This window comes from Malaclemys terrapin, chromosome 10, assembly GCF_027887155.1.
Source record: "Malaclemys terrapin pileata isolate rMalTer1 chromosome 10, rMalTer1.hap1, whole genome shotgun sequence".
Taxonomy (NCBI): Eukaryota; Metazoa; Chordata; order Testudines; family Emydidae; genus Malaclemys; species Malaclemys terrapin.
In genome coordinates this window covers 78,927,053-78,937,591 of record NC_071514.1, presented here as the reverse complement: position 1 = coordinate 78,937,591, position 10,539 = coordinate 78,927,053, and positions in this window count along the sequence as shown.

The following is a 10,539-nucleotide window of genomic DNA, read 5'->3' as shown; positions in this document are numbered from 1 at the left end:
TGCTGATGTTTGCCATTACTTCAAGAGAGATTTCTGGGGTCCATAGCTTGGAGAAAAATAAATACCACTCTGCCCAAGGGTGAAATTTCACTGGGATACCACACCTCCAAACAAAAACTATGAGCCTCAAAGAGTTTCAACTTGTGGAGTTACCTTGAATTTTTCCATTAGGAGTGGAGGGTCTGAGTTGCCTCTCCTGCCTTTGGATTTGGCCCACAGAACCAACCATCTTCCCAGACCAGCTTGGATCTTGGAGGATGCACCAGAGGCCAGTGGCTCTATACCAGCTCTGAACTCCCCTGTTTTGCCAATCCAAGTGCCACAGATTCTCTGGGATCCTTCACAGGGAAGTTCTACAGTATGGAAGGAAAGGCTCCGGCAGTATTAACTTCCACTGTTTCTGCCCACAGTTTTGGGAGGGGGGAAAGTTTGCATGAGCCCAGCCTGTTCTGCCCTGCCCTATCCCACTGCCTCCCACGCCTCTGTGCTGAACCCCTCGTGGGAGAATTGAGGGGACAGAGAAAGCATGCTAAAAGCAGGCAAAACTTCCCCTTCCATACATGCAGGCTCCCATCTGCATCCTGAGGTGGAGGCAACCTGGGGGCCTTGGGAGAGTCATCAGAAGCCAGAGTTCCCCAAATCTGAATGAACATTTCCAGGGAATGGGGGGAATTGAGTGGGAGGGTGTTGTGACTTTCCTGGCAGCAGGAGTCCCTTGCTAGAATCCCCTGAGTTCTCTGGTGGCTCAGTGGCACCTCAGAGCCCTCCTCCCCCCAGGAATAAATGTTCCATGGGGGGGGGTCTATAGCTCCACCCGGGGTATTCTGCTCATCACACCCTAGATCTAGCCTAGATATGATTATGGCCTTAATCCTCCAAACGCTCGCTCAGGCCAATAGTCCCACTTATCTACCTTTGCCCCCCAACCCAAGCTATGCAGCCTCACCTGTGTTTCGGGGGGCTGATGCTCAGACAGTAGATAATGTTTTCACCCCTCAGCTCACAGAGAGCTGAACTAAAGGCCCTTTGTGCTGCTCTGGCAGTGTAAAAGGACTACAAAATGGGCATAAATGCCCCCCTGAGAACACTTCTTGTGCAGGGGGACTTCCTGGCTGGTGTGGAGCTGGCATAAGGACTCTTCCCTGGCCCTGCTCCTAGCCCCTGGGGTGGGCCATGTCCAGGATGCACTGCACTATGGCTATCCTGTTTCCCAGGCCCTGTAGGGGACCTTAGGGCTGTTCTAGCATATGGGGGAGGGGATGAACAGACACTATGTGGCCCCAGAATACAAGAGGTGCAAAGGTCGCTGAAAGCCACCTAACCCAGGGTTTCTCAAACAGGGGTCGCCGCTTGTGCAGGGAAAGCCCCTGGCGGGCCGAGCCGGTTTGTTTACCTGCCGCGTCCACAGGTCCGTCCGATCGCGGCTCCCACTGACTGCGGTTCGCTGCTCTGGGCCAATAGGGGCTGCAGGAAGTGGCGCGGGCCGAGGGATGTACTGGCCACCGCTTCCAGCAGCTCCCATTGGCCTGGAGCAGCGATCCGTGGCCAGTGGGAGCCGCGATCGGCCGGACCTGCGGACGGGGCAGGTTCCCTACACAAGCAGCGACCCCTGTTTGAGAAACCCTGACCTAACCACTCCCTTCCCACCAGCCTCCACATACACACTGTTACTGCCCCAAGCTCCAAGTCAGGGCCGTTGGGTCAAATTCTGCTCTTGGGTGGGCTGTCCGTAGGGCACAGATCCTACCAGTCAGTCCGGTGGCCCCAGCGGGTTCTGTTGGGGCAGGATGGTGTCAACTTACTAGTTATTCCAGATTTACCCTCCAAGTATCTCCAAGCAGAGATTGGCCCAAAATATAGATATATTTTTAATTTGGGTTCAAATAAGTGTTCTGAACCGATAAAAAAAAATCCACCCACTGAGTAATAGCCAGTTTCATTTTATTTAGTGAACACCTTCCCCCCTTGTCTTAAAGTGGTAAAAATCTACATGTCTTCTCACCAATCTGTCATTTGGACCCAATGCTGGTCTGTCAGTACAGGTTTAGGCCCATAGCTGTTGGGAGCTGAGCTCTGAATGGCTCGGCTCGGACTGCTGGCTCCACACGGAGTGCAGCAAAGCAAGGCCTTGCAGCCCGCAGACTAATGTAGCTCGGTGTTAAAACTGAAAGCGACAGTGTCCAGTTAAAAATCATGGGCCAGACCATCCCTTCTGCCCTTTGATGATGGGAGAGGAAAACCCATTCCTTTGGCCCAAACAATGGCAGAGGCCCCTCTCTCTGACACTGAGAAAATCACCATGTGTGTTTTGGCCCAGACTCTCCAAGGTACTTAGGCTCCTAACTTCCACTGATTTCAGGCAAAGTTAGGATTGGGTGACCAGATGTCCTGATTTTATAGGGACAGTCCTGATTTTTGGGTCCTTTTCTTATATAGGCTCCTATTACCTTCCCCCCCCCCCCCCATTTGTCACACTTGCTGTCTGGTCACCCTAAGTTAGGAGCTTATATACCTTTGAGAATCTGGGCTTCTGTGGCAGGGGAATGCCTAGGAGGTGGGAAGAGATCTGGGCCAAGGGAAAGCTGCTCATTCTCCTCTAAACCTGCCAGAATCTGGTACCAGCTCCTGCTCTGTTCTCTCAACCCCCTTGGCATAGGCAAGGAACCAATGAGAGCGTGTCTTCCGAGGGGAGTTGTGCTGCCAGGGTGGACTCAGGTGGCACACAAAGGCACTGGGCCTGTAGTGTGTATTGGATGTACCCCCCTCAACTGAAGACATTGGCAGGTCAGAGTGGGGAGCTGAGCTGAGCTATCTCATAGAGCTGGAAGGGACCCTGAAAGGTCATCCAGTCCAGCTCCCTACCTTCACTAGCAGGACCAAGTACTGATTTTGCCCCAGATCCCTAAGTGATCCCCTCAAGGATTGAGCTCATAACCCTGAGTTTAGCAGGCCAATGCTCAAACCACTGAGCTACCCCTCCCCCCTACAGAGGAGGGAATGCCCTACCCCTCAGGAGGAGATGATTCTGAGGTAACTCCCTTTTCCCAGCCCTCTCATGGGTTTTCCTGCAAGAGCCTGGGCTTTCGAAAGAATTCCCTACAGGTGTCATTAATTTGCTAGAGCTTTTCAAAGCATGGCTGGGTCACTTTATAAGCATTTGCTTAAAGCTGCTGTGTGAATCATGCTTCCAGTGTGAATAAACTCTAGCCCTAAAGAGAAAATCAAACCAGAGGGTGTTTCATGAGTATTATGCAAAAACATTTGTTTTGCCTGGAGTCAGTGCAGGAAACTCTCAACTTGTCTCATGTTTGCATGACTAAGAATTGTTGTTAATTACTGGTCCCCAATTCATTCAGAAAGTTCAGGAACTGTAGCCAACCCTGCAGCAAGCCTGGGATGGACTTCGAGGAAGTAACATCACCAGAAACCAGGTGAGTTTTGCATGGGATCTGTTTTTTCTGCAACATTGTGCAGGGCTTGGTTGTTAACTCCAGGAATTATTTACAAGGCTAGAATTATAAAAGTCTAATGTACTAGCCACTGTATATGCACATTGTTTATTGTTTGCATGTCACTCAGCTTGGACAATGAAATTAGACTAGTCAGTTTAATTTTCTAGTTTCTGATCAGCAACATGGTTCTCAGGGGGTATCAAACTTGTGAAATAGCAGGCCTTTTTCCTCACCAGGGCTAGCCAGTACTGGGAGACATGATCAGATTCAGTAAGCTAGTCTGTTATCTATGCTGATGTCCCAATCCTTGTCAGCCATTTGTATCACTCATTCAACCCATGTGATTTACATATATTTATATTAATGCATAGCAATGTTCCCCCCCCAGGAGGGGGTAAGCTCTGGGATGTGCACACAGTAGGGGACTGGAAGGGTCTTTTGCATGAGGAAGCAGCTGGCCCTCTTCTCCCATCCATAGAGAGAAGTCACCAGAGCACAATCTCTTCTGGTGTCAGCATTCCAGTGTGTTGCCATGGTGCCATGTGGGTTTGGAGTTAACTCGGCAGATACAAACCTAGGGCCTGCTCCTGTTCCCATTGAAGTGACTGACAAGACTCCAGGATCAGGCCACGAAGCAGTTTTCCCATCCCTACAAAACGTCCCTTCTAGCGATCACTTCAGGCACGTGCTGTGGTCGCTGTAAGAATTATACTGTATCCAATGTCAGCACTTTGATCGGCCGAGCAGGGCACTGCGAAAGCAAGAACCAGCCCAGTCCTTCTCTTCAGGCTGCAGTGAACCATAAGGTCAAAAGCTTTTGAAGCCCAATTTTGTCACCCTTCCTTCTTTAACTGTCCCAGAAAAATCTCTTTCCCCCCCTGGAATTTCCAAGGTGTAGTCTCTGTCCAGAGAAGGTTTGGGGAACTTTCCACTTGAGTTTTTCTCTATATTTGGATCAGTTTGGAATATATTTTGCTGTATATAAAATGGCAGACATCCACCATGTTGATGGATTGTCATTCAAGCTAATACCGTTGCCCCACAATTGTACTCTTGTGAGCGTTCTGTTCGTTTAACACTGTGTTGCAGGGCTCTGCTGCTCTGTGAAATGAAAGCTAGAGGGCGAAACCCAGTAGAAAAGCCTGCAGCGCCAGGCATTAAGGGTCTTTTCCTGCTCGCAAAGGCAGTTTTGCTACTGGCCTCCATGGGTATGTCTACACTGCAATTAAAAACCTGAGACTGGCCTGTGCCAGCGGACGTGGGCGAGGCTTGGGCTAAGAGGCTGTTTAACTGCAGTGTAGACATTTGTGCCCTCCCACCTCGCAGGGTCCTAGAGCCTGGTCTCCAGCTGGAGCCCAAAACAGCTATACTACCATTAACAGCCCCTTAGCCTGAGCCCCATGACCCGGAGTCAGCTGGCACAGGCCAGCCACAGGTGTCTAACTGCAATGTAGACGTACCCCATTGGGCCAGTACTGGGCTCAATATGTCTTCACTTCCTCAGTGCTAGGCACTTTCAATTCCCACCCAGCAAAGCCGGTGGTAGCAATTAACAGTGCTTCTCACCTTGCAGGATCTGGCCTGGATCTGGCCTTTGATCCAGTCACTTCCCTATTCCATTTTACCTTCTGATGTGCCTCTGCTAGGTTTTTCTTTAACAAATGCATTCCTGTCTCAGGTGCTCCTGTTAAAGTCTCCTGTGTCTTCGCATCTGTATTTCAGTGTAATGCCTGGGAAACAGCTTCCTTGAGGTAGTCTGTTGGTGTCCCAGGCGCTGGACTAGTGGGCTCCTCTATTGCATTTCAACATTTTTCGGATTTCCTGTGGAATTCCATAGTAACATCTGGACAGGGAGTGCTGTGGGCCTCTGAGCCTCATCCCGGATCCAATAACACTGCAGAAGCAAACCGCCCCCAAATGATTGTCCTGTAGCCTCCACCCAAAAAGTGACCTGTTACCAACCTTCTAACAAGAGCTCCCTGGAAAATGCTCTGCCTCTGTCAGTCACACGTGTGATATGCCTGTGGTAAAATACTCTCCCTGCTCCTGGCAACCTCCGCATCATCTCCATACTCCCTCCCCCTTTTCCCCCAAATCTATTTACTCTATATTTCTCCCAGGGTTGTGAGAACTCTGTGGCACATCCCACAGGCACACCTCCAGGCCCTAGTGTCCAAGAACAGAGGTCCCCTTGCTGCTGTCATTCCAGGCTCCCAGCCATAGTGCGCTTGCTCGGACAATGGCTCGACATTTGAACAAGCAGAACTGGCCCAGTGTTTCAGAGAGGGTTGGAAGCAGTTTTGTGCCACCTGCCCATCTAGATGATGCCAGTTCTTTTCCCTGATCTGGAGCCCACTGTGCCCAGGACTGGCCTAAGGATTGTGATGGGGGGGTCAGTGAGACGATTCCTTGGAGGTACGCTGACCCATTTGACGTTCAGAGCATGTGTCCAGGGAGATCTTTAGCCTCCCACACTCCCCGTCAGGTTGGTCTGTTTACATCAGTTGCATTTTCAAGGCTCTTTGCAAAGACCCAAAAAAGCTGCTGTTACCAAGTGTTACCGACCCCATTCAGCTCATTGGTAGCAGCTGCATTTCCTCCATCTCGTGTAGTATTTCTGCCTTTCTTCTGCAGAGCAATGCAGTGCAAGGGTTTCCTGTCATACTAAATTCCAGTGTAGCTGCTCACACAACAGCATGAGGTTGCTTTGAAAACTGACAGGTTTGAGGGGATGTGAAGGGGGAGAGTGCAAGGTGTGAAGCTAATGCGATTTGCAACTCACACAATTGCTGATTGCAAAGTCAGAGCCAGGGAGAGGGCAGCAGGTGCCCTAGATTCTTCTGCCCAGTCCAGCACTAATGCTTCCCCCTGCCCTGGGAGCAAAATGAGGCTCCCCTCCCATCCAGCTTGAGAACTGGGGGATGCTGGGACCGAGTCTGACCAGGACTCCAGGGGCCAGGTGCTGGCTCCCTCTGCAGCCTCTCTGCACTGCTCCGGTGGCACAAAGGGGTGGTAGCCAGCTTAAGCAGACATCTGAGGATTACTTAGCATGGAGGAGTACCTGGGTGGCACAGAACCAGCATAGTAGCTCTAGACCATGCCACTTGCATTGCAGCCCCCTCCCTGCCCCAGAGAAAGGGGAAAGACGACAGTGCTTTGCAGTGCAGCCATCCCCAGCTGCTGTAGTAGCTCCTTGGGAGTCACAGCAGCGAGAACAACTTAAAGAAGCCCTGAGGCTGCTCTTCACTGTGTGGGAATGAACCATTCCCCAGCATCAGGGGGACATAAATGGGCTCTTAGCTCCACAGCATCAGGTGGGCTTAGAGCCACCTTGCAACCTACTCACATCTACACCAGACAGAACTCAGCCACAGCTAAGCACTGAGGCCCCTCATCCTTATACTATGAAAAGTGAATGATAAAGGGTATGATCCTGTTCCCATGAAGGGAATGGGAGTTTTGCCCTTGACTTCATGGGACTCAATTCTAAGAACGTTTCATTGCTCATTGGTAGCTCATTTTATCTGTAGCGCTCAAAGCACTTACCTGTGTAGCTAAGGTATCACTAGCATTACCTGGGGTGGGGAGATCAGCTATGCCGGCAGCCTGCTGCACTGCAGTAGGGGTAAGGTGAAGTTTTGGATGCCGTCAGGGTAAACCGTTACTCTTCTGAAAAGTGTCATGGGAACTTCAAGGCCCATGCAGAGCAGATAGGACCTTGATGTTTAAGAAAACTCCCACACAGCTAACTGTATGATAACCCAAAGAAACCTTAGCATCAGTTGGCTGTATACTATGGAATGTGTCTCAGAAGTATTTAAGGATATCATCAAATCCTTCCCCAAACAACTCCAAGAGAAAGTCTACAACCTCATCTTCCACTAACCCGTCCCAACGGACCTTCTACATGCTTCCCAAGATGCACAACCAAGGGAACCCCAGCAAACCCATCGTCTCTGGCCATGGCACAATGACTGAAGGAATATCAGGACTCCTAGAAGCCATCCTCAAACCACTCAGTGCACCAAGTGCCAGCTTCCTCTGGGATGCAACCTACTTCCTCCAGAAACTCTGCAACATTAACAACCTCCCTCAGAACACCATCCTTGCCACCATGGGTGTCACCTTGCTGTACACCAACATCCTTCATGATGATGGCATCACTGCCTGCCTCAAATATCTACAAGACAATGGACAACCCTCAGATATCCACCCCAAACTCATCGCTAAACTCATCCATTTCATCCTCACCCATAACCATTTTATATTCAACAACAAACACTTTGTCCAAACCATGGGAAAAGCCATGGGTACTAGGATGGCTCCCCAATATGTCAACTTCTTCATCTTGAGGAAGAATTTCTGGACAAATGCACCATGAAACCAATGGTACACCTGAGATATATTGATGATCTTTTCATTCTCTGGACAGATGACCTAAATGCCCTCAGAGAATTCCACCACAACTTCAACAACCACCACCCATCCATCAAACTCTCTCTAGAATGCTCCCACACCACCATCAGCGTCCCTGGGCACTTCCATCAACATTAACAATGGAACACTACAGGCAACTAACTACATACAAGAAACCCACAGATCATCACACCTACTTTCACAGATCCAGTAACCATCCCAAACACACCAAGATATCTCTTGCTTACAGCCAGGCACTCAGGTACCACCGAATATGCTCTGAGAAGAAAGTGTGGGATATACACTTCAAAACATTTTAACCGCCTTCACGATACGAGGCGACTCCACCAGAGAAGTAGATTGCATCATGGAACAGCCCACCCAAACACCCCGAGAGAACCTGCTTCAATATGGAAATTCCCTCCATCTGACTGTACCCCCCCAGCTGTCACCTACCACCCACCACACTGGAACCCATATGGGGCATCATTAAATACACCTCTACCCCGATATAACGCTGTCCTCGGGCGCCAAAAAATCTTACCGCGTTATAGGTGAAACCGCGTTATATCGAACTTGCTTTGATCCGCCGGAGTGCGCAGCCCCGCCCCCTGGAGCACTGCTTTACCACGTTATATCCGAATTCGTGTTATATTGGGTCGTGTTATATCGGGGTAGAGGTGTAATTACAATCCATATTTGATGGGGACCACATCCTTAAATAAATGTTTCCAAAACCCTCTCCACTGGCCTTCAAACAACTTCCCAGCCTCACCAAACTCATCATCAGAAGCAAGCCCCCCACAAATCAGGACCCACCAATTGAAAGCAGCACTAACCCTGCCATAACAGATGCAGAACCTGCAGACATATCTCCACTGCTATGCCTATGATGATCAATACCATCCACAGCACACCTTTCAAGATCCAGGGGTCCTACACATGCCTATCACAACACTACCTCATCAGTGCACTAAATGCTCCAATAACAGCTATGTGGGTGAAACCAGATAATCACTATCCTCTCGAATGAACTCGCAGAGAAAAATGATAAGACAAAACCACCCTATCACCTGTAGGCGAGCACTTTTCACAAAAAGAACGAGGAGTACTTGTAGCAACTTAGAGACTAACAAATGTATTTGGGCATAAGCTTTCGTGGGCTAAAACCCACTTCATCAGATGCATGCAGTGGAAAATACAGTAGGAAGATATACACACCAAGAACATGAAAAAATGGGTGTTGCCATACCAATTATAGTGAGACTAATCAATTAAGGTGGGCTAGAAATGGGCCATCCTGATTATCACTACAAAAGTTTTTTTTTTTTTTCTCCTGCTGATAATAGGATAATTTTTTCATGTTCTCTTTGTGTGTGTGTGTGTGTGTGTGTGTGTGTAATATATAGCTTCCTACTGTATTTTCCACTGCATGAATCCTATGAAGTGGGTTTTAGCCCACGAAAGCTTATGCCCAAATAAATTTGTTAGTCTCTAAGGTGCCACAAGTACTCCTGTTCTTTTTGCAGATACAGAATAACAGGGCTACCACTCTGAAACTTTTCACAAAGCAATCACTCCATATCTGACCTCTCAGGAAACCTCATAGGAAACCTGCACAGCACCTTCAAAAGATGAGCCTGGGAGCTTAAATTCATAACTTTGCAAGACACTAAAAAGCATGGTCTTAATAAAGACGCTGAATTTATGGCTTATAACAACAATCTGTAACCCATTAACCATCCCTTTTTCTGTCCTATGCCTGCAAAGGTGTTAACGGGCCACTTCACCTTCAATGGTCTGGTACAGTATGTGTTAACTACTTATGCTAAACAATCTGTTCCATCTTGTAGTAGCTGTGACACTCTTGTCTCTCTCACCAACAGAAGTTGGTCCAAGAAAAGATATTACCTCACCTGCTTTGTCTCTCAGAGAAGATGTTTTTTAGGGGGATCTTTTTAATAGGCTCATTTCAAAGGCTATGAAATAAAGGAAAATGTAAAAAGAAGAACAGGAGTACTTGTGGCACCTTAGAGACTAACAAATTTATTAGAGCATAAGCTTTCGTGGACTACAGCCCACTTCTTCGGATGCATATAGAATGGAACATATAATGAGGAGATATATATACACACATACAGAGAGCATAAACAGGTGGGAGTTGTCTTACTAACTCTGAGAGGCCAATTAATTAAGAGGAAAAAAAAAAAAAAACTTTTGAAGTGATAATCAAGCTAGCCGAGTACAGACAGTGTGATAAGAAGTGTGAGAGTACTTACAAGGGGAGATAGTCAACGTTTGTAATGGCTCAGCCATTCCCAGTCCTTATTCAAACCGGAGTTGATTGTGTCTAGTTTGCATATCAATTCTAGCTCTGCAGTCTCTCTTTGGAGTCTGTTTTTGAAGTTTTTCTGTTGTAATATAGCCACCCGCAGGTCTGTCACTGAATGACCAGACAGGTTAAAGTGTTCTCCCACTGGTTTTTGAGTATTTTGATTCCTGATGTCAGATTTGTGTCCATTAATTCTTTTGCGTAGAGACTGTCCGGTTTGGCCAATGTACATGGCAGAGGGGCATTGCTGGCACATGATGGCATAGATCACATTGGTAGATGTGCAGGTGAACGAGCCCCTGATGGTATGGCTGATGTGATTAGGTCCTATGATGATGT